Source organism: Lygodium microphyllum, chromosome 10 (assembly GCF_053477565.2).
Source record: "Lygodium microphyllum isolate KBCC chromosome 10, Lygodium_microphyllum_v1.1.10, whole genome shotgun sequence".
Taxonomy (NCBI): domain Eukaryota; kingdom Viridiplantae; phylum Streptophyta; class Polypodiopsida; order Schizaeales; family Lygodiaceae; genus Lygodium; species Lygodium microphyllum.
In genome coordinates this window covers 154,552,326-154,579,294 of record NC_141144.1, presented here as the reverse complement: position 1 = coordinate 154,579,294, position 26,969 = coordinate 154,552,326, and the positions used below count along the sequence as shown (strand labels likewise).

General features: G+C 43.5%; 1 non-coding gene across 1 annotated transcript; it reads right to left on the bottom strand.

Moving 5' to 3' along the window:
• Nucleotides 1–3,095: 3,095 nt before the first annotated feature.
• Nucleotides 3,096–3,163, bottom strand: LOC148030705 (small nucleolar RNA SNORD36). The gene has a single exon (XR_015692290.1). It is a non-coding gene; the product is annotated as a small nucleolar RNA SNORD36 (small nucleolar RNA).
• Nucleotides 3,164–26,969: the final 23,806 nt, after the last annotated feature.

The window sequence follows — 26,969 nt, the reverse complement described above, 5'->3', positions numbered from 1 at the left end:
GCCACTTTTCTACAGGTTGGTGAAAAGTTACTGTAGAAATTGCATCGTATGCCTGTGCACAGAGACATTGGGAGTTACAGAATCATCCTTGTTGCCTGTTGATGCAAAATCGTCACTAGGAAGTGACTGTGTGGTCAAATACCACTTCGCCAGTTTTGCAGATTTGCCCTTGTGAGGCTGAAGTTGTGTTCTTTGCAGTGACATAATTTTTTGCAGTGTTCTGTAATGGCGTCTGATTCTCTTTCACAGATTGTCACTGAAAAGCTTGACAAGAACAACTTCCAAGCATGGAAGTTTAGAATGACAAATTTCCTTATGGGAAAAGGATATTGGGAATTTGTTGCAGGAAATGAAGAAGAACCAGTTCTTCCTGATGTTCCCAATCAACAGCAAATGCAGGCATTTAAAGCATGGCATGAGAGAGCCGGGAAAGTTATGTACTGGTTGTCTATCAACATTTCAGACTCTATGATTGTGCATATTCAAGATGCAAGTAGGCCAAAGGAGGCATGGGATACTTTGTCAAAAATGTATAGCACAAATACGCAAGCCAGGAAAATGCAGCTCAAGCAAGAGTTGCACAATGTGCAAAGAGAAAATATGAGCATCAACGACTACCACATGAAGGTGAAGAAGATTGCAGATGCACTTGCTTCCATTGGGTCGCCAGTGGAAGATGATGATTTAGTTTCTGTGACCTTGAATGGTCTAGGAAAGGATTATGCACAGTTTCAAACATCCATTTCCGTCCGTGAAAGATTTCCTGATTTTGAGGAGTTGATTGCTCTTCTAATTTCTGAGGAGCAGAGAAATGGTGGTGCATCTTCTTCAGGAGGAACTTCAAAAGAAGCTATCTTCTACTCAAATGCTGGAAGAGGTAGAGGCAGAGGTAGAGGAGGCCGATTCGGAGGCCATGGTAAAAATCAGAATATGCAGCAAACTCAAGAAAACCAGTCCTATGGAGGAGGACGTGGTAACTCTAGAGGCAGGGGGAGCCAAAGAGGTCGTGGTGGATGGCAAAGAGGTCAAAATGCAAACAATAATGTTGAATACTACTACTGTGGTAAAATGGGTCATATGGCTAAAGACTGCTATAAAAAGCAGAATGACATCATGAATGAAAAACTGCAACAAGGGAATTATGCATCTTCTAGTAGACAGGGTGATGACAGAAATGAGCATTTGTTTATGGTGCAGCACATGAACAATTCTGTGACAAGTGCAGAAGAAAGCAATGATGTATGGTATGTTGACTCAGGTGCATCAAACCACATGACAGGTCATGCAGAATGGATGGAGGATGCAAGGAAAATGGAAAAACCAGGATTTGTGGAGACTGGTGATGATCCTGCACATCCTATTGTGCAGATTGGAAAAATTCCCTTGTCTATGCAGGATGGGAAAAAGAAATACCTATCCGATGTATTTCATGTCCCGAATATCACCAAGAATCTGGTTTCTGTTGGTCAAATGGTTGAGCAGGGCTTGCAGGTCAGATTTAATCCTCATGGATGCTTTGTTGAGGATATGAAAAATAAAGGTCGCTTGATAGCAAAAGGAAAGAAGAAGGGCAGAATGTTTACATTGGATGCAGACATGCCTGAATTGAGTGTAGCAATGTTTGCACATGGGACCGGTGTAGTTGCAGATATTGATATCTGGCATAAACGCATTGGTCATGTTAATGTACAGCGACTTAGATCAATGCAGGCCCAACATATTGTTGCAGGATTGCCTAGATTCAAGGTTGCAGAAATGCATAAGGTATGTGAAGCCTGTCAGTTTGGAAAACAGGCAAGGAAACCATTTCCTAGACATGTTCAAGAGAGTAAGAAGCCATTGGAATTAATCCACTCTGATGTGTGGACTACTAAAGCTGCATCTCTTGGAGGCTGTCATTATTTTGTTACTTTTATTGATGACTATAGTGGAGCCCCAAGAGGAACACCAAGAAAAATGAATTCTCTTGCAAGAAAATCTATCTTGTAACATCAACAAGCTTGTTTATCATGTTTCATATGATCACAATGAAGAAAAGAACACCAGGCACAACAAATCTTCATACAGCATCATGTAAATCTCCCACGGTTTTGATAGAATCAACCATATTCTTCAATATCTTCACAAAATCCATCAATAGAACAAAGAAAGCAAAGGAATACACCATCTTTGAATAGAAATACATCACATAGTATTCATCTTCAATATCTTCATAGTCTTCTCTCTCAATCTCTCATATACAATCACTCTGTTTCAATAGAATTGGCTATCTCTGACTCTCTCTCTCTCACTCTATCAATAATATATCATGTCCTCACTACAATCTCTCAAAATCACTCTCAATAATCCTTCTTAGGTCTTGGATACCCCTCCCAAGAGGTATGTCTGATATGAAGGGTCACCAGAGCCACTACAGTGTCTTTTCATAGCTCACTACTGTCACTTCACTCTAGTCTTCACTTGAGTCTTTGGGAGCTACTTCTTCCACTTCTGTCAACTCTTTTGCACTTGTATTCACCTCTTTCCAAGGCTAGAAAAATTTCCCAAAGTCACACATACATTCCACAGAACACCTACAAAAGCATACAGAATAGTCTACAGAACAGTACCAGAACAGCTACAGTACAGAACAGAACAGAAACAGAACAGAACAGAAGCTCTACAGAAGACCTACAAAAGGTTATCAAAACCACATAACTCACTCTCAAACCATTCCAAACTCTCACAAACCATTCAATAAACTTTCTCAATATCTCAATCTTCATCAATCAATACTCCATCCCTCCTTACAGAAGACAATTAAAACAAAACATACCAAAACAGAGCAAAACAGAACAAAACAGAAGGTATACAAAACTTATCAAAACCTATCAGAACATCACAGAACCACCAACAAACATCATGATCTTTCAAAACACAATCAATATCATCCAAAACACTCTCAAACCACTTCCAAATCAATCAATCATCTCATAAAATCAACCATTCAGCTCTCAAAAACAACAAAAATCAGCCAAAAAACAAGTCATTTCAACACTCAACATATCCCCACACTTAATAAGGAAGCGTCCTCGCAACCCAGGAAAAAGGGAATATAAGTTCAGGGAAAAGCTCAACTTTAATCTTCAATATCTTTTCAAAAAGAATTCATCCACCACGACCCCAACTTATAACCTGTTTCTGATATAAAAATACAAAGAAAGGAAAACTCTTTATACATTAACACCTCTTATCAAACTAAAAATCACAACAAATTTGTAAAGGATATAAGAGTTTTCTTCTTCTTCATCTGCATCTGCTTCAATTCTCCATCCACGACCCCATCACCATAGCTCGTACACGAAATCCCATAGGAAACCACCACGTTCGTTTGACATAAATGAACTCACAACACAAACACTAATACACAACACAACCATCTGAATGACTCCTTCAAAAAGAAGTTTTTCATTAAAAAGCTTCCACCATACATTGGAAAGGTATCAATGAAGATGATCCCTCTTAAAAGATTGATGTTGTCGGAAACGATCCATAGATAAGGATTCATCTACAAAGTTTTTGGGAGGATTTTGAAAAAATTGGAGACAGCACATCCTTTCTAACAGGACCAGGTATCTGCTAGGCAAACAGAGGGCATGAAAATACAATATGTCCAGTTGGTGGGAATCAATGCTTACATTGACATTCATGCACAACTTTGGAATAGGCTTGGAATCATTATGAGAGTGCCTATGCATATATGCCAGGTACCAAGCAAAGTGAGCAGTTAATCTCACTGAGGGATCGGCAGACTGTGAATACTGTTGGGCAAAATGAACATAGTTCTGATCAGCTTGACTGGAAGTTGTCCATTCTCTTGGAATTACTAGCCAATTAATCTGCGGTCCTGTAAGGCAATCATCCGAACTCCATCCCCTTCTTCTGGAAATCTGATTATCAAACCCGCCACAGTCACTAACCAACTGAGGTGGTTGAGATATGGAAGTGTTAGGAGAGGGTAGTGGAATAAGGGAAAGTGGATGAAGGGAAGGATAGGAAAAATCATAAAAGGAAGAAAAGGTTAAAGAAGGAGTGGCAGAAATTTGTAGGGAATCACTAAGGAAGGGTGTTAACTAATAAATAGGAAATGTGGAGGGTACATTAATGGATGGAGAAGGACAGGGCGGAGAAGGGGAAAATACCCTATCCTCAATAAAGGAACAGTATGTAAAAATGGGAATTTGAGGAAAAGATGAAGGTTGGAAAAGAAGGGGTAAAATAATTGTGGAATTAGATTGACAAAGGGAAAAATATATAGCATAGCGGTGAGCCATTTGTTGGTAATAGAGGAGGGTAGGAACAGAGGTCCCAAAAGAGATCGTCTATGATAGGCATCAAAGAAGGGAGCATCAAATGGATTATGTTTGGAAAGATAGGTTAAGAGATCCATCCTCAGGTGGTTAGTACTCTGGGCAAAGGTAGGAGGTGTGTTTTGTCTTTGATTGAGAACCACCGAATCAATCATGGGATGCCACGAATTATCATGACAATCAGCTACTTTGGAGGAATAACGCTGTAACATGTCAGCTATGCGCAACTCCAAATGATTGACATATAAAACAGCCTGTAAGACCACATCCCCCACATACCATGCCATATCTACCTCATCTGGAATTAATAAATCTCCTCGGAGATACATGTACGATATCAACATGGTGTCTGGTGTGACAGAATCTTCAAAGACCATTCTGACTACCTCTGTCAACAACTCAGCAGACCAAGCGCCACTCCAGCCATCCTCTGGAAAAGGTAAATCCATCGTGGAAAGCTTCATGTAGAAGACCAACTTTTGTAAGTGGTAGTGGACAAAGAAAGAATGGTCTGGTAAGACATATTCCTGAAACTGCTCAAAGGTAGACCATAACAAATCCATTCTGGACTGCAACCTTTCCACTTTATCTTGGAATAGAGGGCACAAAGTAGCCTGTCTCTGAAGAGCAGCCAAGTCCTGCTGGGAAAGAGAAGGAATCAATGGAACATTAGGGCTTGGAGGAACAGAGCGGGACTTTGCAAGTTGATCTTGCAACTGCTGGATTTGGGAGGCTTGGTTGGCCACTGTGTCATTAGCAGTCTGTAAAGCTGAAAGCTTGTCATCTAAGATAGCTTGGAATTCCTTCGCTTCGCTGGACATCCTCTCCTTCTCTTCTGAAAGGCTAGTAACCTGGGATTGAGCTTCGAATAACTGGGTCTTCAATGAAGAAATCTCATCGCTTTGGGTGGCAACCAGTTGGGTTTGTTGTTCCATTTGCTTAAATAAATCTGCTAGGGTATCCTTAGCAGAAGCTAACTCAAATGTTACCTTATGCAACTGGTCCTTAGACTGTATGAGCTCCTCATAAAAAGACGCATACAGCTGTTGAACACAGGCTGTCACTGACAACTCAATGGAACTTTGAATATCCTTGCAGAGGAAAGGAATGGCATCTCCTAAGACGAGACTGTTCAGGGAAGGAACTGATATGTCCAAGGATCCTTCTTGATGTGCTCTGAACAGGTTATTACAAGTGAGATACCCAGGGAGTTCACTGCCAGAGGTAGCAGGGATAGGTACTGAAGGAAGTACGGAAGGAGCTTTATCCGCTACCCTCTTCAAGCGTTTGCGCTGTATGACCAGGGGAGGCGGAGAATCATCATCCTCTATGTCAATGGGTTCTGACTCATCTGAAGGTGGAGGAGGAGGTACTGGATCGGATAGAGGAGGTGGAGGCACAGTCTTCTGTAAACCTGAATAGGTCAAGAAGGCAGACAAATATGATCCATACGTGACATTGGTAACATTACCCCTGGTGACTTTAACAAAATGCTGATCCATTTTAGTGAGAAGGTAAGTGCTCCAATCAATAGCAACTCCTTTCAACACCATCCTGGAAGCTGTAAAAAGCTCTTTGGACAAATAGTGGGATGGCGTTTTGGTAGGCATAAACCTGTCCTGAAGAAACTGACAGATCGTCTTCCATACGGGATCAGTGATCATAGAAAAGGAAACTCCTGAAGAGTTTATCACCTTCTTAACATCGAGGATTTCCCTTGTCTGCTTTTGCAACAGCTTTAGAATCTCTTCATTAGAGAAAAGCTGACGAGTGGTCACAAAAGGTTCACCTTTGAAGGGTAGAGATAGAGCCTTCCCTAAGCCTCGAGATGTCAAAGTCATAGACATGCCCTGGACTAATCCTGTCTTCTTGCTGTAAGAGGCCAGAAACTCATCACATAATGACGGATCCTCTGGAAGCAATGGAAAAGGAGTGGCCACAAAAGCAGCGAGGCCCGCCTTCGTGAGAGGCTCAAAAGTAAGTAGGGAAGAGTAATCCCTACTAACTAGTGGGACGTACTGGATAGGGGGAGGAGCATGAGAAGGCGCCATTCAGATGGTTACACACACACCACAAACACAGACAATCAAGGAGAATGCCTGCAAAGCAACAGACAAAAACCAAGGATAAGAGAATAACCAATAAAACGTGACACGACCAACTAACCCCAAGCAAACCACATCCTAGAAAAAATTTGACATGACCTTGAGACAAATGCGACCGAAAGCTTCATGCGATGCATCAGACAAACACTTAGAATCCCGTATCAAGCAATAAAAGAAAAAAACTGCATACCGTACCCTTAACCGTAACAAAGACAGTAAACCAAAACAATACCATATCCGACACATATCAATACTACATCGGTGATAAAACTCTCAGGACTGCGCATACCCATCCCACGAAACGGTTCATTAAAAAGGGGAATTAAGTGCAGTGAGGGGGAATTAATTTAATGAAGGGTTGATTTTAAGAAATTATTAAAAATGGGTGAATTTTTATTAGGTGATAAACCTTAGCAAGAAAACGGCGGTTCCTTATTATAAATTAAATTACCCATTATTAGGTTAAAACGGTGCTTTAATGCGATTCCCGGACTTCGATACCCGACTGGGTCTCTAAATGCAATTCATTGATTACAAATTAAGGTGATGTGGAGTGCTTTTTTGCCAGCGCGTGCTCATGTGACGGCTGGTTCATTTTAATTAAAATTTAAAAGTGCATCTGTAGCGCACGTAGCGCGTGCTAAGTGAACGGCTGGTTTATTTTAAGTAAAAAGAATGTGTATGTTGAGCACGAATGCACGTGGAACTGTGGGTGAATAATGAGTTCATTTTAACAATTAATTTGTGATTAAGGGGGAAATGAAAATAAATAAAGCACATAAAATAAATACCTGGAAGGGGTGTGTATGTAATGCAGAAATGCGCACGGAAGAGTCTCCCAAAAGAAGTGAATCCAGTAAAGGAAAAGTAAAGACCACTAATGAAACAACAACGACAACACCTTAGCAGATGTGTGGATTTGGTTTGTGTTGGTTGTTTATTTTTATTTTTATTGTTTATTTTTATTTTTAATTAGTTTAGTTTTTTTTTTAAATTTTTTTTGTGTTAAGTTGTGATTTTTTATGGTTGAATATATGGAAAATGATCAAGGGAGGTGAGGGGAATTTTTGAGAATTTTTAAAGAATTTTTAACGATTTTTAAATGAATTTTCTACATTTATAGGCAATTTAGGGGTAAATTTAGGAAATGTGTAATTTTTAGAAATTGTGGGGTGGGTAATGTTCAGCGGACAAACTCCCAAAAATTGGCAAAAAGAAAAAGGAATTTTTAGAAATTTTTCTGAATTTTTTTAATGAAAAAATTAATTTAGAAATTAATTAAATCACATAAATCATATTAATCAGATAAGTCAGGTAGGAATAAGTCAGTTAAGTCTGGTTAGTCTGGGTAAGTCATGTTAGTCACAGTAAGTCAAGTCAGGTTAGTCAGGGTTGATTAGGTTAGTCTAGGTTAGTCAAAATCAGGTAGGTAGACTAAGGCAAGGCAAGTCAGGTTAGTCAGGGTTGATTAAGTTAGGTCAGTAGACTAAGTTAGGTCTGTGGGGACTAACCTAAGGGGGGTTAGTTAACCTAGGGAGTAACTAACCTAACCAGGGTTAGGTTAACCTAAGGGGGGGGGTTAGACTAACTACATGAGGGTTAGTTTAAGTTAACTAGGGTTAGATTAACTTAATTAGGGTTAGTTTAACTAACTAAGGTTAGTGGAACTAACCTAAGGAGGGTTAGAGAGGGGTTAGAGAGGAGGAGGAGCAAGGAGGAGATAGGTGGTGGCGGGCTGGCGGCAACCTGGAGGAGGAGACGGCGGCGACGACTGGCAGGAGGCGGCGGCCCGGGAAGCGTGGCGGCGGCGGCGACTCCACGCGGCGGCGGCGGCGTCCAGGCGGTGGCGGCAGACTCTGCAGGCGGGCCAGGCGACAGCGTCGACGGGGCAGGAGGGCGAAGAGGAAGAGAGAGGGGAATGAGGAGAAGGGGGGAAGGAGGAAGAGGAGGGGGGAAAGGAGAAGGAGGAGGGAAAGGCAGGGGAGAGGGAGGAGGGGAGGTGGAAGAAGGAAGACGGGGGAGTGCACGCAGAGGGGGAGATGGGGAGGGAGGTGGTTGGGGGTCGGGGAGAGAGAAAGGGGGTGAGGGGGAATAGGGGAGGGTGCCCATGGAGGGAGGGTGGGCAGGGACAAAGGGTGGGTAGGGTCAAGCGGGGGTGGGCAGGGGCAAAAGGGAGGGCAGGGGCAGGGGATGGGGGGGAAGAAATGGGCGCGTACCCCCGTCCCGCGCTCATGCGCGGGGCGGGGTAAAAAAAATTACCGGGACGGGATTGAAATGATGTTGGGATGACGATACGGGTTATGCGGACACGACGGGGGCGCGTGGAGACACGTAAAATCGAAAAAAGGTGCGTTCACGCGCAAAACGGGCACGCGAAAAAACGTAAAAATAAAGAAAAATTAATAACTCCCAATCCGGACGTCAAAACGAAATAGCGTAAAAACAAAAGTGGGCAGGACGGTAGGGGGAAAATAAGGAAAATATGGGACGGAGATTCTGGGATGGGTAAAGGTCGGTCACGTGCAAAAAACACGAAAAATGAACCAAAAATGCAATTTAAAAATTAATATCGAAAAATCCATGTATCGGAATGAGGTGCAGAAAAAAGGAAAACTGTGCAGAAAGATGTGCTCAACAATTCTATCACATCAAAACATAATTCCGACGGAGATAAGACGCGTTCACATGGGAAAAACCCAAAAAACAACCCTGAAAATGGGATCGGAAATTAATATCGGACGAACCGCTCACCGGAAAGACATGCAATAAGAAGGAAAAATGTCCGCAAGAAGAAGTGGCACAGGATTATCACGTTAAACCGCAGTTCCGGTGCAAGGAGGAGGGGTTCACATGTGAAAAACTCCAAAAATACTCCCGAAAACGCATTTAAAAATGAATAATAAAAAATCCAAAAGTCGAAAGAGGGAGGAGGAAAAAGGAAAAAGGTGGGGGAAGGAACAGGGGACACAGCTGGTAGATCAAATTGGAATTCCGATGCAAACAGGGCAGGTTCACATGGAAAAATGTCAAAAATACGCACGAAAAATGTGTAAAAAACCGGAAAATTAATAATGGACAAACCGTGTATCGGAATGATACACAGTAAGAAGGAAAAATATCAAGGGAAAAGTGGTTGGCAGGGCTAGGACGTCAGATCATAGTTTTGAAGCAAGAAAAGTGCATTCACATGGGAAACCGGCTAAATTGCGCAAAATGCTTCACAAATTAATAACTCAAAAACCGTGCACCGGAATAAGGGTAGGTAAAAAGGAAAAATGGTTAGGGCAAAGGGAGGAACAGGGCTATGAGGTTGGATTTTGGACTTCGGTGAACGTAGGGTGCATTCACATGGAAGGACCTCAAAATAAGGGAATGAAGGAAAACTGCAGGGAAACAGCCCCAAGGGTGGGTGGAACATAACCGGATGGGTGGAAAGGGACCCCATCAGGGTAACAGCAAGGCAAGGCATTCATGCATGAACAGGTTAAGGCATATGCAGAAAGGTATGCACGGTAGACGTGCAGGGACGCGTCCCCACACTTAAGACCTTAACGGGTAGGGTTAACCGAGCAACAAGGACCTAGGACCATGCCACAGACCATTCACTAACTTCCCCACACTTAAAACATGAACATCACTAAGAAACAGAAGTTGTAGGGTTAGAAAAACTTGGCCCGTTTCGTCAAGAATCAAGGTTGAGTGTCGACGGCACGTCCAATGTGGTTGTCGGCGCTGGAGGGACCAAGGCATCTTTACAGCGCACGTCCTTCATGGCAGGGACCACGTGGCAGTACCCAGGGAGGTAGCTGGTCGAAGGAATCGCAAGAAATTCATCGATGATGAGGGATACTACACTCAACTCACAATCACTCAATTGAAATGAAAGAACAGTCACTCGCCCCATGACTAGTATCACTCGAGGAATAAGGGTTGAAACCCATATCTCATACCCAGTTGAGGAATCGACAAGGGGGGAATGGTGCAGAAGGAGTATGCCAGGGTGCACAGTTGATGGTGCAACAGTGCGTCCAACCCGTCTGGCATAAGTGCAAGGAGGAAGGCAAGGGAGCCTTATGGTGCAATGTACAGAACAGGGTGATGTGTCTGGTGTTGCCGGTAAAGACCCATCCCGTGGGTGCACAGGGAAAGTGGAACATACCTGACTCCAAGTGTCGTAACGTCCCTCAAACGCACCTCTCGGTAAGTGATTGAAGAAACTCCAGTCACACTCATCCCACCCTCTGTCTCATGCTCTGTTGATAAATACAGAAGGGCAGCCTTTTCTTGAAACCCATTGATGTAATCCTCACAGTCACTTGTGCAAAGGTTGTATGCCTTGTGCGCATTTGATGGTGCAACAGTGCATCCCGCCTTGTGCCGGCATACGGTGCAAGAAGAAAGGCCAGGGAGCCTTACAGTGCAGTGCACAGAACAAATCGTGCATTGTGCATTGAGAGGCCCATCCCGTGCGTGCAACATTTCATTCACACTACTCACCTCTCATTTGATTTGAAGGGAAAAGACTGGTCTCTCGCCCCACCCTCTGTCTCACTCTCTGGTGATAGATACAAGAGGGCAACCTTACTCACTTCCCCATCCGGTTAGGATGAAAGCTCACATCACTCGATTGTTTGTCGATGAAGATCGTGTCATCAGTTGTTGAAGAGGCGTACCCAGAGAGGTAGCCATCAAATTGAACGTTGTGTTGGATAGGAACATGTCATCTCCTAGAGGACAGGTAGTCACTTTGCAGAGAGACCCAGGACACAGCGTACCAAGGGAGGCCGCTTCGGAATTGGATCCTGGGAATATCAATTAATGAATCCACTTTCTGGACTGCTGGGTGTTACCACCTTTTCCACAGCCAGCTTCTCGCCCAAGGGTGTTTACCACCTTTTCCTGGAACAAGGCCTGCTATGACAGGGAATTGCTTCCTTTTCTCTCATAACAGATTTGTTTGTTTGTTTGTTTTTTTTTCTTCTTTTTCTTTTTTTCCCCTATTCCCGAGGGTGTTTCCACCTTTTCTCAAAGAATAGGTCGGCATGACAGGGACCTAAGTCCTTTTCTCCCATAACCGATATGTTTTGTTTTTTTTTTTCTTCTTTTTTTTTCAAATTGAGCAAGGGAATGGTAGAAAGACCATTTGTCAGAACCCACCTCGCCACTGTCGCTGGTGGAAAATAGAGGATAAGAGATCAAGGCTGGAAGGGGGGTTTAAGGGGATAGAGGGTTGCACCCACTTCATCAGGAATGATTGAAGAACGGCTATCAGAAGTAGCATCATAAGAAGTACAGTGCCGCGCCAACGAGGGAAAGGATCAAGTGTCCGTGATTGTTAAGATCCCCAAGCAGGGAATTACTTCTTCAAGCGATATCCATTAATCAGAAAGGGATCATCAGAGGCATCAATGGTCTGCACTTGGACAGAGCCATTAGGGTTGGCGGCAAGTACCTTATAGGGGCCCATCCACCGCTGTTGAAGCTTGCCAGGAAACTTACCAAATCGTGAATCATAGGCTAGGACCAAATCACCTTCTTTGAACTCCTTGTGCTTGATGAAACTGTCATGGTAAGCCTTACGTCGGGCTTGCATGGCTTCCATGCACTGTAGAGCCATCCTGCGAATTTCGTCCAAACATTCCAAATGCAGGAGACGGCGTTGCAGTGAATCATCCTCCCCCAAACGCTCTTTGATAGCCACTCTCAAAGAGGGTAGTTCCAATTCAGCAGGAAAAACAGCTTCTGTACCATACACCAGCTGGAAGGGTGTCTGTCCTGTTGCAGCTTTATGGGAGGTTCGGTATGCCCAGAGGGCCTCTGTAAGTCGATTGTCCCAATCACGACGATGTGCGGCATTTGTTCTTGTCAGAATCGAGCAGAGGATGCGATTCGTGACTTCGACTTGGCCGTTGGCTCTAGGGTAATAGGGAGTGGACTTGCGACGGCGGATCTTATACAACTCTGTCAACTCTTCCATGACTTTGTCGAGGAAATGAGTGCCTCTGTCACTTACCAGCTCTAAGGAACTGCCAAAATAGGTGATGATATTCTCGGACATGAATAGGGCCACGCTGTTACCATCGTCCCGCTTTAGGGCTTTAGCTTCACACCACTTTGTGACATAATCCGTACATACGAGGATGTTTCGGTTCTGTTTCCTTCTGGTAGGAGGATCGATCGGACCTACGAAGTCAATACCCCACTTCTCAAACGGCTTCAAAGGAAGGATAGGTTGCAGTGGCATGGCACTTGTCTTCGTGGGTTTCCCCATTCTTTGACAAGCATCACATCTTTTACAGTAGTCATAGGAATCTTTGTGAATTGTAGGCCACCAATATCCTGCTAGCAGAGCCTTCCTGGCTGTAGCTTCTCCTACAAAGTGACCTCCACATGGCTCATCATGGCAAGCCTTCAGAACAATCCCAATCTCATCTCCTGCAACACATCTTTGCCTTTCTTGTACAGTGCGCCACCTAGCAGGGTGTAGGGGGCTGATTCTAGCATAAGCTTCTTCCTTTCACAGAAGAACAGATTCTCTGTTTCCTCTCCTGCCTCTGTCTCTGTTTTTGCTATGGCCATGTAACAGGGAGAGCAGTACATCCATGCTTCGATCTCACTGTCAAAAGTGATTTCAGAAGTCATTTCTGGTTCAGGCAGGAAGTATTCACCCATTGATAATGGCTTTGCCTCTTTTGGAAATCGGCTTACAATATCCACTGTTAAGGAATGTGCCACTGTTTTCTTGGGAAGGATCTGTTTGACAGCATCTTCGTCTGCTGACGTTCCATCTGTAGCCTCATTAGGGGAGTCAGAAGATAATTCCAAGGAGGTGGATCCATGTCCTTTTTGAGAACCATACAGTTTTAGCACCACTTTGTTGGGTCCTCTACCCAAGGTCAAGGTTCCTTTGAACCAATCCGTCCTTGCTCGAGCTTCAAAAAGCCATGGTCTGCCCAGTAACAGAGGATAGGATGTACCATAAGAGTTTGGCTTCACCACCAGATAGGTTAGCCAATAATCTTTTCCAGCCACTGTAGTCTTCACATATGGGAGAATGCCCAAAGGCTTGATCCTACTCTGATCCGCCAATCTGATGAGCCATTGGGTGGGTTGCACACCTTGTAGGCCTAGATCCTTCATTGTCACATCCATCATAATGTTCACTGACGAGCCTCCATCAATCAGTGCATTTGCAATGAAGCAACCTTCTATCCATACGCCAGTCTCTGGAGTACCTGGATCTAGGAAAGCATTAGCCACATCCACTTCATTTACAGGCTCTGGAGCCTTGTTGGGCTTTGTTGCTGTTGAGAGAGCAATCCTTAAACCACGTCTTCTTGTCAGTATACTTTTGAACCTTTTCCGGCAACTGGGAGACAACATCAATAATTGTCGGAATGTGAGGTTTGGTTTAAAGGTATCTAGATCTCTAACTAGATCGTATTCCTTAATAGGATCCACTGGCTTCTCTAACCGGTTAGGGAATGGGCCAACACCCATTTTCATTTTCCCTCTTTCTTCCAACAGAGGAATCATGGGAACTTCTTCTACTACTTGCGGCACTTCCTCCTCTTCTGTATCCTGGACCTCTGGTCCTGTCTCTGTAACTCTCTGTGGCACTGTAGGGCTCTGTACGGCACTGTTAGACTCTGTTCTATTCTGTTCTTCTGGTGGAAGATTGAACTTCACTGTTCTGGCTAAAGGGTTATTTGCACGAGTGATGGCAGCAACTTCCAATTCCACCAAATTGGAGGTAGGCTCTTGGGCCTTGGCCGGACTATGCAAAAGACTGTCCATAGCCCCAGTGAAAGACTGTCTTTTGCAGTGTGGCCTTCTCCTTTGCATCGACTGCATAAGGGCTTGTAATCCACTGACCTTCGAGGATTTGGACAATTTGGTGAGATGTGTCCCTTTTCTCCGCATCTGTAACATTCCACTTCTGATCTCTGACCACCGCCAGACTGTCTTCCTCTGTAACTTTGGGAAGGAAATCTTCTAGGTCCAAAATTAGGACCAAACTCTCTAGGCTTGGGTCCAATATCTTGTGTTGTCATTTTTGATTCCAGCAAGTTGAATCTTGCGTCTTCTTCCTTCCTTCTCCTATCATGCATCTCCTTAAGAGAGCAAATGTCTTCTGTATGTTTCTTCCGCAAACAGTAGGAACATAAGGCCCCAGGAATAGTTGGTTTGCGTGTACATTCAGTGGCTAAATGGCCTGCTTGATGACACTTACCACACCAAGTATTTGACCGCATCACATCTCTTCCTGCTCCTGCAACATTGGATATGCTGGCGGTATTCACTTTCAGCGTCTGTAGTTGTTCTGTAATCACATCCATCAACTCCTTTTTGATGTTTGCAATTGAATTGGATAAATAATCCTTCAAGCTTTCTCCTCCGGACGTACTGGCAGGAGGGTTTTGAGGAGTTTCTGTAATCACTGCATAAACTGGTTGGGTTGGTACAGAGGGGTCTATGTTCTGGTTCTGATTCAGAGCTCCTATTTGAACTGTTGGCTGTTGACTCCAGTTGGTAGGGTTCCACTGTTGCTGCTGATTTGGCATTGAGGAAATTGGTTGGGACCATTGTTGTTGTGGTTGAACCACCATTTGAGGCATGGATTGTGGCCACTGTGGATTTGGTGCACAGTACTGTGATACCGGGGGCATCTGTTGGTAGAGATAGGGCACTGTCCCTGGAACTACATTTGGTGGGTACATCATTCTTGGCATCAGAGGAGGTAGGACTCCTCTTCCTGAATTCATCGCTAATCGAGCTTCCACTTCATCGTACAGTCTTGCACCTTCTGTTGCAGCTTGCAGTGTAGCTGGTCTTTGCAGCTCCACAAACTTACGGACTTCTGGTTGTAATCCTCTGAGAAACACCCCCTTCTGAATGCCATCATCTAGATTATGGTTAGTCCATCTCTTCAGGATGGATTCCATTCGTGAGACATAGGCTTCTACTCTTTCTCCAGAGGACTGACTTAGGTTCATGAATTCCTCTCTCATCCGCTCTTCAAAACCTTCACGCCTGAATTTAGTGAGGAAGGCCAACTTCAGGTCGTCCCATGTGCCAAAAGTTCCTGCTGCTTGTCTCTCATACCACTGAAACGCCGCGCCCTTAAAAGTGGCGGGGAATATCGCTAACCAATGCTCAGGGGTTCTGGCATTATTAGCCACACACGCTACCATAAACTCTGCTACATGAAGATCGGGGTCTTCATTGTACTCTCCCTTAAAAACTGGCAATGGGACTACATTCGCTGGCCTGTCATCAATATTTCCAGGACGGATCTGGCTTGGAAGTGGACCTCCAGCAGGAGGAAGGGCTTGATGTGCCATTGGAACTTCTGTAAAGAGTTCCGCAAGGGTGTCAAAGGCGGCTTCTGCTGCTAGCTCGTTCTCAGCCTTGATTTTTACTTTCTCTCTTCTCACGTACCTCTGGACTCGTTCTAACGCTTGTCTTTTTATTGCGTCATTCATCAAGGGGTTGGCTCCACTATGTTGTTAGTGCTCCACAGAGGGTTAACAGAAGACTTCAGTCTTTGGAGAACTCTCTTGCCAACATTTCTTCTACTTCTTTCTTTTTAACGTCCCTGAATTCTGCTTTCATGCCACTGCACAGAGGAAGGTATTCGGTTCTGAAGGTGTCAAAATGCATACGTCTGAGCATTGTGGTGGTGCCATCATCATAGTAATGCCAGCTTCTGATGGTTTCAATAGTGTATGTTGTGAAAAACACTCTATCTACCAACTTCCAGTGGGTTGCTAATTGAACAAACAGAAGATTATCAGTACACCAAGCATCCCATGTATCTTGTTGTTGAGCGTCCACGAACAATTTCCAACTCTTTTCCTTCTTGTCCCTATGAACCTCTACAGACCAAGACTCCTGAAGCTTCTTCACAATCTCCCACTTGATATTGTCTGAAAACTTCTCAATGAATGCCAAATCTTCCATGGATGGTCATTCTCTTTGTTTCTGCTCTTCAGTTTGTTCCCAAACAGTTTGCCACCAAGATGCAAGTTTCTGCTGCTTCAATAGGAAGAGGAAACTGTCCACCACATAGAGCATGCATCATGATGGTGATGTGTTTCCGCCATTGTGGGATGAACTTATTGTGGAAAGTGGCTTTGATTATGAGTAATTCCAACTCTTCAGTGGAAGAAGGAACTTTACAATCATCCATTGAATTCTTCTCTTCTTGGCAATGCCATTTCCTTCATTTTCAGCCTCTTCTGGTGCTTGTTGATGGCAAGTTTCCCCGGCTGCGCACCAAAAACATGGAGCCCCAAGAGGAACACCAAGAAAAAGGAATTCTCTTGCAAGAAAATCTATCTTGTAACATCAACAAGCTTGTTTATCATGTTTCATATGATCACAATGAAGAAAAGAACACCAGGCACAACAAATCTTCATACAGCATCATGTAAATCTCCCACGGTTTTGATAGAATCAACCATATTCTTCAATATCTTCACAAAATCCATCAATAGAACAAAGAAAGCAAAGGAATACACCATCTTTGAATAGAAATACATCACATAGTATTCATCTTCAATATCTTCATAGTCTTCTCTCTCAATCTCTCATATACAATCACTCTGTTTCAATAGAATTGGCTATCTCTGACTCTCTCTCTCTCACTCTATCAATAATACATCATGTCCTCACTACAATCTCTCAAAATCACTCTCAATAATCCTTCTTAGGTCTTGGATACCCCTCCCAAGAGGTATGTCTGATATGAAGGGTCACCAGAGCCACTACAGTGTCTTTTCATAGCTCACTACTGTCACTCCACTCTAGTCTTCACTTGAGTCTTTGGCAGCTACTTCTTCCACTTCTTTCAACTCTTTTGCACTTGTATTCACCTCTTTCCAAGGCTAGAAAACTTTCCCAAAGTCACACATACATTCCATAGAACACCTACAGAAGCATACAAAAGAGTCTACAGAACAGTACCAGAATAGCTACAGTACAGAACAGAACAGAAACAGAACAGAACAGAAGCTCTACAGAAGACCTACAGAAGGTTACAGAAGGTTATCAAAACCACATAACTCACTCTCAAACCATTCCAAACTCTTACAAACCATTCAATAAACTTTCTCAATATCTCAATCTTCATCAATCAATACTCCATCCCTCCTTACAGAAGACAATCAGAACAAAACAGATCAAAACAGAGCAAAACAGAACAAAATAGAAGGTATACAGAACCTATCAAAACTTATCAGAACATCACAGAACCACCAACAAACATCATGATCTTCCAAAACACAATCAATATCATCCAAAACACTCTCAAACCACTTCCAAATCAATCAATCATCTCATAAAATCAACCATTCAGCTCTCAAAAACAACCAAAATCAGCCAAAAAACAAGTCATTTCAACACTCAACATATAGCAGAAAAGTTTGGGTGTATTTTATGAAAAAGAAAAGTGAAGTTTTTGGGCATTTCAAAACTCTTAAAGCTATGGTTGAAAAAGAAACAGGCCTGCAAATAAAACATCTAAGGTCAGATGGAGGGGAGAGTACCTCTCAAATAAGTTTGCAAGGTTCTTGCAGGAGCATGGCATAAAGCAGCAATATTCATATAGTCATTCCCCACAGCAAAAAGGAATTGCAGAAAGAAAAAACAGACATATTGGAGAGGTGTCTCGTCCCATGCTCAATGAAAAAGACCTGCCAGATTTTTATTGGGCTGAAGCAGTTGCTACAGCAGTCTACATAATGAACAAGACTCCCACTGCAGCAATACATGGGATGACTCAAGAGGAGAGGTATACTGGTAGGAAACCAGATATTTCTCATTTGAAAATTTTTGGTTGCATTGCCTATGTACATGTGCTAGATGAGTTGAGATCCAAGTTGGATCCAAAAGCTGAGAAGTGCATCTTTATTGGTTACTCTCTACAGCAAAAAGGGTATAGATGCTATAACCCTTCTACTCGTAAGTTTACAGTGAGCAGAGATGTTGTTTTTGATGAGATGAGTAGCTGGTATAAACCAGTAAATGTGATTGATGATGTAGATGCACAAAATGGTAATGCTACACAGAATTCACAGCAGGAGTCACAAAATATTAGTGGACCTGGAGCGTCCTCTAGCAGTGGTTCACATTCTTCGCCATGGACAGGCAGATTGAGATCAGGAGAATCTTCTCAAAGTAATGCAGATAGTGGTATGCAAGTATCACGAAAAGGAAAAGAGAAGGTTGATCAGCCCATGTTTGATATGAATGCATGTCACTCTTATGTGGATGGTGAATCCAGTGGCTCAGAACAGAGCATTGATGATGAGTTGGGTATTCCTTCTATTGTTACACCTAGAGTAAGGAAAACCAGGGATGTTTTGAGAGCACTTGGGAGTGAACCTACTTTGTGCAGGTCAACCAGAGTTAGGTATCCTGTGGATAGGCTGAAATATGATGGATTTACAGCCATTCCCTATGCATATATGGTCAAAGTGATACAGGAACCAGAACCCACTTCTTTTGAGCAAGCCATGGGAAAAGAAAAATGGGAGAAAGCCATGGATGAAGAAATGGATGCCTTGGAAGCAAATGCTACATGGGAATTGGTACATTTGCCTAAAGATAAGAATGCAATTGGCTGTAAGTGGGTTTATAAGGTGAAGCACAATGCAGATGGTTCTGTGAACAGATACAAGGGAAGATTAGTAGTCAAGGGGTATGCACAAACATATGGCATTGACTATGAAGAAACATTAAGTCTGGTTGCAAGGATGGCAACCGTAAGAGCAGTCATTGCTATGGCTGCATCAAAGGAATGGTCTTTACATCAAATGGATGTAAAGAATGCCTTCTTGCATGGTGACTTGCAAGAAGAGGTCTATATGGAGCAGCCACCAGGTTATGTGCATGATGTTCATCCTGAGTTTGTTTGCAGGTTGAAGAAAGCCTTGTATGGCTTGAAGCAAGCACCTAGAGCATGGTCTGACAAGATAGGACAGTATCTTGTCACTATTGGCTTTCAGATTTCCAAGGCAGATTTCTCACTTTATGTGAGAAAAACAGAGAAAGGTATTATGCTACTTGTCATTTATGTTGATGATTTGATTATGACAGGTGACAGTGATGAAGATATCCTTCATGTGAAAATGCTATTGAAGCAAAAGTTTGAGATGAAGGATTTGGGAGAGCTCCGTTATTTCTTGGGCATTAAGGTGATTAGATCACCAAGTGGGATACAGCTCTTGCAGAGGCAGTATGGATTGGACATGCTATCCAAATATGGGATGACAGGCTGTAAGCCTATTTCAGTTCCTTTGGAGCAGAATGTGAAGCTGAGCACAGATGCAGGTGAGCTTCTAGAAGACCCTACTATGTACAGACGCATAGTAGGAAGTTTGATTTATATGACTATTACCAGGCCAGATTTGAGCTATACTGTTGGATTGGTAAGTCAGTTTATGCAGGCTCCAAGGAAACCACATTTGGATACGGCTAGATGCATACTCAGGTATGTGAAGTCCACATTGCAGTATGGACTATTTTATGAGACTGGGGTTCAGATACAGTTGCATGGATACACTGATGTTGATTGGGCTGGTAGTATTTCTGATAGACGATCTACCAGTGGATATGTGTTCTCTTTTGGGAGTGCTGCAGTCACTTGGAGCAGCAAGAAACAGCCTACAGTTGCCTTGTCGAGCACAGAGGCTGAGTACAGGGGTGCAGCAATGGCTGCATGTGAGGTAGCTTGGTTGCATAAGCTACTTTATGATATGCATCAGTCTACAGATGGGCCAGTTGTCATTTATTGTGACAACATGAGTAGTATACACTTGGCAAATAACCCAGTCTATCATGCTAGAACAAAGCACATTGAGGTGCATTATCACTATGTGCGAGAGAGGGTTTTACTAGGTCTTATTGATCTAGTTTATGTCAGCACGGAGGATCAGGTAGCTGACATATTCACGAAGGCATTGGGCGCAGAGAAGCTGCGCAAGTTCAGAGACCTGCTTGTGTGTAGGAATTGGGATTGAGCTCGACGGGGAGTGTTGAGATATCGAGCTCCACTCATGATACGCCAGGGTGACCATTGTGTATTTATGTCACCGACTTGCCAGTTGCAGACGCGGTTGGTACACCGCCCATGAATAATAGCTACATGATAGCTATCCTTATCTACTCTAGTTCGTGGCTCAGTTAGTATGCCACCTTAGTTAGTTGAGTTTGGTTTGAGACCCATATTTTAGGGTTCTTCTATTTCTTTGTACGAGAGTTCTTTTGGCTTACACAACTAAGAAGAGGAAAACTGTTTTCAGCCTCCACCCTTGTGTGTATTCCCCCATTGTGCAAGCAAGAAAGCTACAAGTGAGACTCCTTCCTTCTCTCCCACAATCTTGACATTGTATTCAAAACTAGATTTTCTTTTTGTCTTTTCATATGGCATAGATACTTCAATATGAATGTATTCCCCAAAAACTTGTGGAATCTTATGATTCATGGTAGTCCTTGCAATCGACACTCTTAGGGCTTGAGGTAACCCAAATGCAATTATTCTATTACATTTTAGATTTTTAAACCATAATCTTGAGATAGCCCAATAAGCTTTTCGAGTAATGCCCACACACTACAAGATATAGACCTTATAGCGACGTTTAAAGCGACGAAAATACAAACAACAAAAATTTCCCCCGTCGTCGCAAAAAGCATCGTTATTGACGACGCCATAGAATCGTCGCTATATGCGTCACTAGCGACGCATATAGCGATGGTTGCAGACAATTTGCGACGCTCATAGTGACGCCAATAGCGACGTGTGCAGTAAATTTGCGACGCAAATAGCGACGGTAATAGAGAAAATTTTGTTTTTTGTGCAAAATAGTTTCTGCACTGCTGCATACAAAGCGTTTGCAAACAAAAAGAATGTATACTGAAATCATAAAACTGATACATGAAATAAATACATGATCGCATAAAATGCGATTGGTACAATCATGAAACGATATCACTAATACATAGAAAATGTCTACATAGATCGGGTGACTAAAAACTAAAGGTGTGTGAGCTCTAAGGATCCAAGGGCGAGCTACAAATCCTCGTCCCCTGAAAGCTCGTCCCGCTGCAAAGGAGCATCAAACGGATTCTGCAGAAAAAGAAACAACATATCAATCCACCATACAATAATGCATTCAAATATCTCATGGTAACTACGGACAAGAAAGATGAGTGACTTACAGGGCCGCCGTGTCTATACAATCGGTCGATCAATGCCCTGAAACCATGCCTCTCTGCATATCGAGTCTCAAGGCCTTGCGGATTGCGATTTGTAATGGAGTGCTGCAAAGAAAACAAAATGCTAATTGTTAGAAACATGATTGTCAGTACAAAGAATATCTCAAAAAAACAAATAAGCAAAACAAAAGAGAAACTTACAAAGTCCTCCAAATATGTCCTGTGGCCGCCACTCCCTAGATGATGTACCGATCCGGCCTCGATTCGTGCCCTCGACGCCTCCCGCTGTGCTGACTCCAACGTCCTGGCAAATTTGTAGCCTCCTCCCTCAGTCGGCGCCAGTCGTGTGCATCTAACCACTCGGGCTTTGGAGCCCCACTCTTGATTGCCTTGCGTGTGTCAGATCGTCTATGTGACATGTATGCATGCATGCAATCCATCATCCAGCCCGTAGAGAATCTATCCACTACGGCTGGCACCGGGAACTCCTCGTGCAAGGATGCTACTATGTAGTCCTTGCTCCCCTTTGGTATGTTCCTCCAATGATCCAGGACGTTGTGCCAAAAAACTTATTGGCACAACTCCCTCATGCGAGCCATCACCCTCCTCCCCTCATCATTCATGATTATGGCTCCTCACCTGCTATCCACTAGGTATCCATAACCCCTAGGAGTCTGCCTAAGATGGGCCCTCTTCCATCTCCGTCCATGCTCCTATGCATATCCAGGATACCCCTGTACATCCGGTGTACCGACGGGGTACCCTCTCCCAGAGTGCCACTCAAAGGGGTGCCACCAAAAGGAGTGCCACCAAAAGGCGTGCCATCTGCCAACAGCTGCGCAAAAGTCGGAGTAACTAGAGTGGACGTCCCCACAGGTGTGACAAATCCTGGAGGTGACGCAGCTCCAGCTGAACGACGAGACGGAGACACCACGTCCATGTCTCCACAGCAGCACCCCCCTGATCCTCCTGCAGTCGCAGTCCCTCCCTCTGGCCCAAGTCGCGAGCGTCGAGATCGTCTGCTCGAAGCTGGAGCATCTGATCGCGCTGAAGCTGATCTAGCAGAGTGCCCTGACGAAGAACGAGACAGCTCCTGATCTGCCATCTCTCTGAATCTCGCGAGCTGATCTGGAGACATGCGTGCCATCATGTCCTGAAACTCCTCATCGCTCATCCCTCGACTCATCCTGAAAATGTCGATACCTGCACAGATAAAAAATTATGTTAGAATAATCAATTTAAACTATACAAAGCACATTAATATAAATAATTTTTGAAAAATCCCTCTTAAAATGCATATCTTATCTACCTTTATGGAAGATCTAAACAACGAATTGAGTAATACAATTCTCCAAGAATGAAGCATTCTATGGTCCCATGTTAATCTCCTGACACAACTCTGCATACACTGGAAGGTTGATAGACATGTCACCACAAAAGAACGAGTCTGTCTCGTTCTCAAAAAATTCTACGACTTCTGTATTTCCATCATTGTTAGCCGATGCGGGCTCCAAGCTTGCGGTGGCCTCCACCCCTTGTAATATTGATCCCTCTATTTGCATATTTTCTTCATTGAGAGCAGAATTTTAGTGACGGGAAGTGCTTAAAAATAGCTACAAATTATGAATATCAAGGGAAAAATATTCACTGTCAAAGGCGGCAGCTCGATCTAGGACGATTTTAAGCGCCAAAGTGCTTTAAAGGCGCTCGAGCGACACTTGTTGATTTTTCATAATTTTTCAGACAGTCGTGTGGGTTGACACAAGCTACTGGCCAATGCGGGATGCTAAGCTGGACGCCCAAGATTTTTCAGAGCTCGATTCCGAGTCCGGACGGGGAAATGGCCAAGAAACCGGTCAAGATACGAAGAGGTGGACAAAATTTGGCCCAAATGAGTAAGTGACTCTTGGGAGCCCAACATTTTATGCCACTTGACAAGAGATGCATGAAAAAAAAAACGTGGGATGAGGGAGAAGAAGGCGCCATCAACAGGCGCCGAAAAATGCGCTAGGGAGAGGAGGAGGCAATCTTCAGCCTGCACACAACCCCCCCATTTGACAATGGCCCTTGCCTACCCTCTGTATGCTGACTCTATCGCCGCCCTTCGCCCGTCGAATGATGCCCTCTTTGGAAATCTCTGATTCTATTCTTTCTCTCTCCTCCCTCTCTCTCTTCTAAAGGCAAGTTCATGTGGGGAGAAGAAGGAAGAAGAAAGAATGATGGAGGCTTGTCCGGCATGGATCGGATTGCTACACGGGCTGAGAATGGTGATTGGTGATGGTGCTGGACATGAAGTGCTGCTGTTTTCCAAATCTACAGCCATGGACATGAAACCCGAAACACGCAAATAAGCGGTAATTTAAAATTTTCAAAGGAAATTTGAGCATTTATGGCTTTTGATGGATGAAAAGTTGTTCATGTGGGATAAAAATCGTTCATGATACTGTTTTCTATGAGTTGAAATATATCTAAATGCATTTTAAATCAGAAAGAACTCATAGAAAACAGTATGCTAAAACAGTATGCATTTTATGGTTCAAAATAATATGCTAAAACACGTAAAACATGAAAAAACAAGGGAAAATGAGGGTTTTTGGCATAAAAATGGAAAAATGGATAGGAACATCAACTAAACTTTCATTTTTCTGCAAGAAGGAACTAAGGGCCACAACCCATAATCTGTTTTGAATTTTCAGCAATTAAATAATGCAGGGAAATAAGGGAAAATAGGAAAAAACCATGAAAAATAGGGGAAAAATACATTTTGGGTTCCAAAAAATAAGGATAAATAAGAACAATGTTTGTGGGGACTGAAGCATGAGGATTTGCCTCAGTTCAACCCGGCCTTCTTGTTCTAGTGTGTTTTTTTCTATTTTTTCCACATAAAATGATGGTGAAATACCCTATAAATCTATCCAACGATGCAATACTTAAACGGGGAAGGGTAGAGAAGTTGAAATATGTCTAAATGCCGTGTGAAGTGATGGGAAAGTTGCTGATTTCTATGCATAGAATTTAGGACGGATGATAATTAAAATTAAGAGCTTAGTAGCACGAGGATCACCTCGGTACTAAGCCCATGCAACGAAGCACGAACGGTAGTTGGAAACCATTAAAATAATGATTTGCACTTGTGCACGATACTGTTTTGCTAAATGTTTGAGCACTAGACATCCACCAAATGCATAGAGCATGAAAAAAAATTTAAGAGTATCGGTGATCAGCTCCTGGACATGCATTGCAATTGGTTTATGAGGACACGACCCACGTTGAGAGGCAGTGAGATACCCATGCTGTAGGCTAGTCGTGGGATCCTAAAGGGGAAATCAAGTAAGGACAATGGTACATTCCTAGACACGTTTATTTGGTACCTTGAATGACATTTGTGCGAAATGTCTAAATGTTGAGCGACGCATTGAGGGGCCAATCCCCAAGGTGTAGGAGAGTCGCAGAGGGTTGACGGCATTCAGCCATAGGAGGAACCCCATGTGTATGTGATTCGAGCCTTTTGGCTATGTGAAAGGGACTCCCTCTGAGGGGTAATATTGGGTTAGGATCAGATCAGTTGGACTACAACGTATTACAAACGCAATGTTTAGGAAGGCAGGGATTTTGATAGACGCTCCTGGCCGCGAGGCCGAGGGGTTGTCTTGTGCGTAGTGACGAGGCCCGGCTAGTGCATGAGCCAGTGCCGGCCCGTTTTTAGGTCCATCATTCATCTATGCTTGGAACATCGCTTTGATCATATACTCTCGTACCTCGAGGAGTTGAAGGTATAACATACCACCATCGAGGTTGTCGGGGGTTTGGATAGAAGATTACCTGTTCACAAACACTTACAAAGTGAGTTCAAACCATTGTAACATAAACCATGTCGTATTACAATTAGCAAGCAAATGACTATTTGTACCTGTTCACAATGGGCCGGCAACACAAAGGTGTCGCTCAAATCCATCCATTTTTTTTCGGAATCTATTTCGAGAAATCCAGATGGACCTCGTCGAACTGTTGCTCCAGCTCCTCCAAGTACCACTTTGAACCACTGCACATCGAATAGTATCATGGAGAAGCTATGGTAATCCACCGTAATAATACTTTGCAAGTTCCCAAAATATTCCATCTCATCCACAACCGTGTTCGGATCCGTTGCTCGTCACCGGCTCTCTTGCTCAAACCTTGCCATGACACCATAGTCCATTGTGGAGCGCATTTGGTCAATACGCTCCACCCAAAAATGCCATCCGCACGACCACGCTGCACTATATATTTTGTACTGCACATTGAAACACTCAAATTAGATGTAGCAAGCAAATTTAGATACGACACATTCTAAACCCCTCATTACCTTTGGACTACATCCCCTCGAGAACTCCCACTCCTCCATTGAGACCTCTGTCCCTTCGCTGGATACTACGGTCAAGGCTCCATGCAACCATCGTGTTGACATAAACCGTGGCATCTCCTCCATGCCTTCGGGATATCGAATCGGTCGATGACGCGTACTGCGTCGGAATTCAGCTCGCGCTTCCTCTCAATCTTGCCTTGCAATCTGGTACTTGGCAAGCCACGTCTCCATGGAGGCATGGTGCAACATACAAAATCGATTCACCTTCTCTTCCATTGAGGCATCCATTCTTTTTTCTACCCCATTTCCAACCACCACATCTCCAATCAGCCTATCATCGTCCTTCAGCGTCCATAGCATTTCATTGTCTAATTCCACCGTTGGTAGCCATTCTGAGATATGCACTAATGCCTGTGACACCAACCAACCTTCCGCCATGCTACCTTCCGGACGAGCTCGTTGTCGAACAAAGCCTTTCAGGGTTTTCATGAAGCGCTCCAGGAAGAACATCCATCGCGTATGGACAGGTCCAGCAATCTCCACTTCGTCCACAAGATGCATAAGAAGGTGAACTTGTATCGTGAGAATGCTAGTGGGCAGGTATTTCTCAAAGAGATAGACCGTCTCAACTGCTCCCTGCCTTGCGGATTCAATAGAGGACATCTTAATCTCTTTCTGTGAGATCCATTGCACCAAAGTCGACAACTTGTAAATGGCCCCGCGAATTTCTGGAGTTAGGTATCCCGCGATCGCGATCGGTAGGACAAACTGCCACAAATGAGAAAGCATTAAGAATAATGGTCACTTTTCAAATTTCAAAATGTCCACGCTAATTAAAATCCATTCTGTTCACAAACCTGACATATCTTATGCCAATCATGGGATTTTAGCCCAGACATTTGGTCATCTTTAGAAAATGCAGACTTGAGAGAACGCATCATACCCATCGGA